The sequence below is a fragment of the Trachemys scripta genome, chromosome 14 (assembly GCF_013100865.1).
Source record: "Trachemys scripta elegans isolate TJP31775 chromosome 14, CAS_Tse_1.0, whole genome shotgun sequence".
NCBI classification, from domain to species: Eukaryota; Metazoa; Chordata; order Testudines; family Emydidae; genus Trachemys; species Trachemys scripta.
This window is the reverse complement of record NC_048311.1, coordinates 39,417,829-39,425,340: the sequence shown is the minus strand read 5'-3', so window position 1 is coordinate 39,425,340 and position 7,512 is coordinate 39,417,829. Positions and strand designations below refer to the sequence as shown.

At 53.0% G+C, this 7,512-nt stretch overlaps 4 protein-coding genes across 4 annotated transcripts in view; all 4 read right to left on the bottom strand.

Annotated features, from left to right (window-relative positions):
- The window catches only part of LOC117886897 (zinc finger protein 850-like), a 362,115-nt gene that overhangs the window by 66,834 nt on the left and 287,769 nt on the right, over positions 1–7,512 (bottom strand). The window lies entirely within an intron of this gene.
- LOC117887100 (zinc finger protein 208-like) overlaps positions 1–7,512 on the bottom strand; it is an 882,934-nt gene that overhangs the window by 655,366 nt on the left and 220,056 nt on the right. The window lies entirely within an intron of this gene.
- The window catches only part of LOC117886925 (zinc finger protein OZF-like), a 102,231-nt gene that overhangs the window by 36,115 nt on the left and 58,604 nt on the right, over positions 1–7,512 (bottom strand). The window lies entirely within an intron of this gene.
- LOC117886899 (zinc finger protein 850-like) overlaps positions 1–7,512 on the bottom strand; it is a 49,060-nt gene that overhangs the window by 16,155 nt on the left and 25,393 nt on the right. The gene's annotated exons all lie outside the window — the stretch shown is intronic.

Below are 7,512 nucleotides of genomic sequence, written 5' to 3'. Positions count from 1 at the left end.
AAAAAAAACTTTTGAAGTGATAATCAAGCTAGCCCAGTACAGACAGTTTGATAATAAGTGTGAGAGTACTTACAAGGGGAGATAGAGTCAATGTTTGTAATGGCTCAGCCATTCCCAGTCCTTATTCAAACCGGAGTTGATTGTGTCTAGTTTGCATATCAATTCTAGCTCACCAGTCTCTCTTTGGAGTCTGTTTTTGAAGTTTTTCTGTTGTAATATAGCCACCCGCAGGTCTGTCACTGAATGACCAGACAGGTCTGAAACCTCCCTTTTATTTGGCACTGGTGAAGCCACATCTGGAGTATGGCATCCAGTTTTGGACCCCCAGTACAGAAAGGATGTGGACAAATTGGAGAGAGTCCAGCAAAGAGCAATGAAAATGATTAGGGGGCTGCGGCACATGACTTATGAGGAGAGGCTGAGGGAACTGGGCTTATTTAGTCTGCAGAAGAGAAGAGTGAGGGGGGGATTTGATAGCAGCTTTCAACTACCTGATGGATGGTTCCAAAGAGGATGGAGCTCGGCTGTTCTCAGTGGTGGCAGATGACAGAACAAGGAGCAATGGTCTCAAGTTGCAGTGGGGGAGGTCTAGGTTGGATATTAGGAAACACTATTTCACTAGGAGGGTGGTGAAGCACTAGAATGGGTTACCTAGGGAGGTGGTGGAATCTCCTTCCTTAGAGGTTTTTAAGGCCTGGCTTGACAAAACCAATAAATATGCACTTCGGTAAGTGCTGGGGGGGGGGGGGGGGGGGCTATTGTGGGGAACTTTCCTAACTTATACACCACCCTGGTGGAACTGAATAACAGAAGGCTCTGAGTCCTCACTCCCACTCCCTTTACCCAGATGCCTGCCTGACCTCAAGGACTAGTCCCCGAAACTCCGATGTTGTTGGATCCAGGATTCCTGAGGGGACTTAACCTGCAATCTTGTTGCGATCACTGAGGATGGAGACTTGGGCATCCCCACTCCGGGGTGCTCTCTTCGCTTTGGACGCTTCCCTGACTATTGCATAGAGTTCACAACAAATACAATTTATTAAACAGCAAGTAATACAAAAATTAAGGAAAATAAGAGAAGGCGAAAGGAAAACATGTCACCCCACTCTGTGAGCAGGGCCAGATTAACCCTTCTGTGGGCTGAGGCTATTAGTTTTTTGTGGGGTCCTCTCGGCTGGGGGTGTCTCCCTGCGCTGGGCCCTCTGCCCAGGGTCCCCCCTCACTCTCCCCAGCTGCTCACTGTACCCAGCTCTAGACTGCTCCAGCCTCCCTCTGGCTCAGCGCTGCTGCCATAGGCCCTGACCTCCCTCCGTCCCCACCTCTTCCGCAGTAGCATAGCTGGGGGGGGGGGTGCAGGGGAAGCGGCAGTGCACTTTCCAAAAGTGGCACCTTAGTTAGGGGTTACCATGGTGCCAGCGGGCGGGGCCCATGCTCCACTCTGAAGCTTGGCTTCCGGGTTGGCGCTGGGCTCCTGCAGGCAAGGGTGGGCAGCAGTGCCGGAGGAGCCATGGCGGGGGGGGGGGGGGGGGGGGGGGGAGCGGCGGGGGAGGGGGGGGGGGGGGCACGGCAGGGCCGCGGCGCGGCTGGAAGGGCCGGGGGCGGGGGCCGGGGCCGCGAGGGTGGCATGTCACGGCTGGAGGAGCCAACCAGGATGGCCCGGGGAACAGAAAAAGAAACAGAGCCTGGGCTCGCTCCCGCTCTCCTCTCTCAGTCCGTGCTTAGCATTACTTCCCCCCCGCCACCTGTGTCCCCCCCCCCGCTGCCGTAGTTGCAGGGTTATTTCAGGACACAGCCCGCCTCTCTTGCTCAGAAGCGCTGCTGAAGCCTGCCCAGCATCTCCCATGCTCAGGCTGGCATTGGTCAGGTGAGAGCTCCCCCTCCACGCTTCCTTAGGGGCTGCCCTTTCTCCACAAGTCAATCACCCCAGAGACCAGGGGGAGGCGGCGGGGGGCGGTGTGCACAGAAGTCTTTGCAAGCCAGCAATGAGCTGCGGGGTGAGGTGGACGGAGCTGCCAGTCACCACAAGTGGTTCAGAAGCCCCTTGGGAGGGTGGGGGGCCCGGGATGCTGCCGAGCGCTGCTCCAGGGGGTGCATTCAAGCCTCCAAGGGGGAGGCGGTGCGGCCGGAGGAACGAGGGGGGGCGCAGCATGGCTGCAGCGTGGCCAGAGGAGCCATGGCGGGAGGCGGGGGGGACGGAGCGGCCAGAGGAGAAGCCAGGGGGGGCGTGGCCAGAGGAGGAGCCAAGGGGGGCACCTTTTTTATGTTTGCTCCCCCTCCTCTTAGAAGCTGGCTACGCCGCTGCCCTTCCCCCATTCCCCCGCCCTGCTTCTCCCATTCTCTGGCAGGCAGCTGCAGCTCACTCCAAGGGTGGGACCCCAGATGCCGACTCCCTCATTGGCCTGCCTGCCTTTCCATGAGACTGACCTACAGCCTTGACCTCTCCCCATTGGCCCTGGTGACTAGTCTCAGGTTCTTCATTTCTCCCTTCCCCTGGTTTTTGGTACTGGGAAAGGGCCAATCAAAAAAAAAAACCACTAAGTTTCAGTGAGGGGCCAACAGTCCCCTTACCCACACACACATCAAAATCATTGTAATGTATTTATTGCTAGTTAGTAACTCTGCTGCTGTGAAAAGTGATATTTGTATGTTGGTTAATATTTTTCACAGCCTCTCAGCGAGCAGCTTGGGTTGCCAACCAGGTAATATTTAAAACCAGACACTACAGCAGGAGTGCCGGAATCTCTCCTGCCCTGCTTCTTCTCCCCAAGGTCCCACCCCTACCCTGCCTAGTCTCCCCAAGGCCCTGCCCCCTTCCCCCAAGGCTCTGCCCCCATCCACTCCTCTTCCCACCCTCCCTGCCCCGGATCAGGAGGGACTTGCCTGTGGAGTCAGGGCTGGGAGCTGCAGGTAGGAGGCAGCCCCAGATGAGTAGGGTCTGGTGCAAGTGATGACCCAGTGCCTCCCCACCTGCAGTAACTAGATTTTGGGTGTCTGGTCAATAGATCTGATCAGACACTGTCAGGTCCCCTTTTCGACTGGACTTTCCAGTCAAAAACTGGGCACCTGGCCACCCTAATAGCACCCAATGGGCAATAAGTGCTGGGAATGCATCCGGGACAACTTCAGCTTTCCAAAGGTGGGGGAAGTAACCAGGGGGCAGCCGGGTTAGACTCAGTTCTGACCAGCAGGGACAAATTCATTGGTCTAGATGAAATAACTATAAGGTGGATGCACAACAGGTTGAAAGACTGGTTGAAAGACAGAGTAGTTATCAATGGTCTGGTGTCAAACTGGGAGGGGCCCCTATTCCATCCCCTTCCCCGAATCACAGGCCGAGTCCCACCTCTTCCCCGCCTCCTCCCCTGAGCGTGCCATGTTCCTGCTCCTCCCCCTCCCTCCCAGGGCATGCTAACGCCACCAAACAGCTATTTGACAGTGGTTGGCCGGGAAGCGCTAGGAGGTAGGCGGTGCGCTCAGGGTGGGAGGAGGTGGAGGAGGTGGGGCAGGGGGGGGAAGTGGAGCTTGGTTACCAGTGGTTGCGAGCACCCATTCATTTTTCCCTGTGGCTGCTCCAGCCCCAGAGCACCCATGGAGTCGACGCCTATGACAGTAGGTGGGTGAGGTGGGGGACAGAGAACAGGGAGTGGGGAAGGGGCAGCCCACCCTGAGCTTCTGCGGCAGCCAGGCTCCTGGGAGGGAGCAACGGCAGGAGCTGAGAGATCAGGCTCTCAGCTCTGCACACAGCCCCTTTTAGGTCGGTGGAAGCGCTTCTGGTGTGGTCAGGTCCCCCAACCCAAAGAGGGTAGCGTGGACATCGCCTACCGCAGTAATTACTCTGGTGGCTGTAAGTCAACCTAATATAGGTTGACTTAGGTTTGGTGTGTAGACGTACCCTTACAAGCAAAAGGATTCTCTCACCCAAGAGATTTCAGCAGTCCATACTCACGGGAAAGCCTTCCAGCTAGGACCACTCCCCCCAGTTCAATGATGCTCCTATTGTCTTTCAAGTGATCCTGCTTCCAGAGTTACTTCTTGCTGCCGGGCCTGAGCCCAGCCAATGATCACTCCCCCAGCCGCTCCTGGGTCCTAGCAATAAATCCATTGCATTGCAGCCCCCTGTCCCAGACCCTGCCCCCGGGGGACCCACCGCCCCTGGGCTCGGGCAGCTTCTCCCAGCATTAGGGGGACATCCTGCATAGAAACTTCTCCTGTCAGCATTCAGTCTCGCTTGCAGCCTCCCTGCAGAACAAACCCGGGCACAGGCCACTGGCTGATCAGCCCATCTGTCGCAAACTTCTCTCCACATCTGGCTGGCTAAGGCCTTGCTTTAACCTGCCTCTCTGGTCACAGGCTACCGGCACTGGTGCAAAACGTCTGGTTGTCTCAGCTGGCTGGGCCAGATTTGTAGGGGAGAGAGAGAGAGAGAGAGAAGGCAAAAGGAGAGAGAGCAGAAGTGGGGGGTGGCATAATAATTTAGACCAGTGGGAAGGAAACAGATGCATGAGGGGAAGGCTGGCAGCAGAATTTCAAGTGTCACATCCCAGGGGGAGTTCAGGATTTAGCCAAAGCAGTTGAGGATGTCGGCTGGTTCCCCTTCTCTGGTCTGCCCTGCGTAACTTGCCTTTCAGGATCAGGATGATGAAAGCCCAACGGTGCCATGCTGGGTTGCAGGAGACAGTCAGTGTGAGACATACCCCAGGTACAATCTGGACAGTTGAACTGCTTAATTCTCCATCCCAGGACATGTTTTACACTGCTGCCCTGTGTGAACAACAAACCCCTCCACGCTCTGCTCCCACACAGCCACCAGCCTTCACAGTCACTCCTGGCTGCACTGCACTGAGTGCGACCAGACACTCAGGAATGTACCAAATGACACAGCAACATCAGCCAGTTCTCTATTCCCAGCCTTGCACCCCGGGAATGTGCATCTTGGACTGCTCAGTCTGTCCACTGCACTGGACAAACTCAGTAATTAGTGGGTCACCCCCACAAAGGGGTTGGATTAGGCCACAGCCTTGTTCTCTCAAGTCAAATCCCCCAAACACTTCAATGAAAACACACAGGTCCAGACAAAACACTAAAACCAGTTTAGTAACTGGAGCAAGGGGGTTTTCAGGGATTACAAGGGAGAAAGATGTAAAAGGTCAGAATTGGTTAAAAAATAAAATTAAAATATGTATTTTAAATCCTAAATTTTACCAAGCTTAGGAAGATGTGAAGCAAGCAGGTTTTCTCACCCCACCCGCTGTTGCAGGCAGTTCACAGTTCTTAGTACCCAGGCTGGATTTCCTTCCAGCCTTGGTCCGTCCTCCCCACTCCAAGGCCCCTGTTGCCTTTCAAGCCATCTTGTTGCCTTCTGTAAAGATGGGAGAGGAGAGGTAAAAATGGAGGCAATTCTCCCTTGTGCTTTTATACCACTCTCCTCTTTGAGGTTCATCCCCCAGTCGGGGGGCAGGCGACAATCAGTCTGTGGCCTAAGTGAGCGTCCAGCCGTCCTTCCGGAGAATTGTAACTCTCCTGTTCCCAGCTCCACAGCTGGTGAATGGCCGGCTGAGCAATTACTGGCCACGTAGCACCTGGCTGGTGTGCAGGTGCCATTGTCTCGGAGGAGCTCGTCTGTGGGCGTTTTCCAGCTTTACAGCATGTAACAAACATACAGCAAACTCTCAGAGCTCCATGGACAGTGCTGATAGACACATTTTAACAGGACACTAATATTCAGCAGACAATGACTTTTCCTATGATACCTCACAAGACGTACTTTGGAGAAGATTTACCATTTTGTAAACATGATGATCATCATAGTGTAGATCAGTGGTTCTCAAATGTTTTTCATTGGGCTCCCCTTCTTTGTGTCTGTGGTCATTTACGTCCCCACCCTCACAGGCACATATATCGCCACCCAGCTCTAAAGGCAGAGTAGTTGCTGGTGAGGTACCCAGCTCTGAAGGCCTCTAATAGCAGCACAAAAGTTAGGGTGGCCACGTGAAAAGTGATATTCGTCAGTATCGCTGTTCACAGCAGATTTATCACCCCATTGCCACCCCTACTTCTGTGCTGCTGCTCCACCTGGGTTTGAGAGCCTGAGCATTTATCCCCACCTCCCAGCTAGGCCTGTGCTTCTTCATGAGCCCCAGCCAACTGGGGCCGACAGCCAGTGCTCTTTAAAGAAAACCCAAACAACGCACAGAGGTCATGCTTCTCTTGACACATTTCTGTATCTCCCTTGGGAGGCCTGCTCCATAGCTTGAGAATTGCTAGTTTAGATAGTCACCATTGGGATTGGTAGCCATGATGGGATTGCCTGCTCTTTTCTGTGTCCAGGATCTCCAGAGAAAATGTCCGAGCAGGAGAGCGGAACAGATCCCATTAACATTAACCTTGCAAAACACATTTTGGTGATTTCAGCTATAAAAATTCCCTCCATCCTTCAGCCCCTACCCCCACCGAATTCAATGAGACTGAGCTAGAATTGGGCAGGTCGCAGGGGCGATGGGTATAATCTCTGAATTATGATCCCTGAATTAACAGACTACAGGAACCCTTGGGATAAATTGTTAAGCTCTAACAAGATATAGCTAAACATAGACCACTACAGTTACCCCTCTTCTTCCAAGTCTTTAATAATACACGTTTACATTTCAAACTCTAGCTTATCTAAGGTGGACACACACTTAAAATATCCCTCTAAAAGTTAAATCTGAGTCAATTGTATGCAAGTTGCTTAATGCTTTATTACCATGTGTGACAGAAATTTAGATCCTGTATGGATTCTTCCATGCTTAATGAGGTCTGACCTCTATATGAAACCTTTCCCACAGTCCAAGCACTTCTATGGTCTCTCTCCTGTGTGGATTGCCTGATGATTAACAAGGTTTGACCCGTGTATGGAACTTTTCCCACAGCCCAAGCACTTCTGGGGTCTCTCTCCTGTCCAGAGACTTATGGGGTCTCTGATGTTTAACAAGGTGTGGGAGAGGAACTGTGTATGTGTAGGGGAGAAGCCCCAGGTGCACGCTACCAACCCAAGGAGGATAGTGGGGACATTGGCTACCTCAGTAATTACTGTGGTGGCTGTAAATCAACCTAATATAGATTGACTTAGGTTTGGTGTATAGACGTACCGCCATAAGCAAAAGGATTTCTCTCACCCAAAAGCATTCAGGAGCCCGAACTCACTCGAAAGCCCTCCAGCCAGGACCACTCCCCCGACTTCAGTGATGCACTTTCAAGGTATCTTGCTGCCATGAATTGAAATAGGGGAGGGGAGATGGCCAGGGGGATTTTTTCCTCCTTCTCATACTCTGACCCTTTATACTGGAAAAGTCTTTGCTGGGTCTTGGGGTCAGGCAACTCCATGGCGTACGTGAGCTCCAAAGTGTCCTACAGATGAATTGTAAATTTCTTTGTTTACCCCTTTCTTCCTATTGGTGGACGGCCAGATAAAAGACTGGTGTTCTTTGAGATGTGTTGCTCATGTCTATTCCACAGTAGGTGAGCGTGCTCACC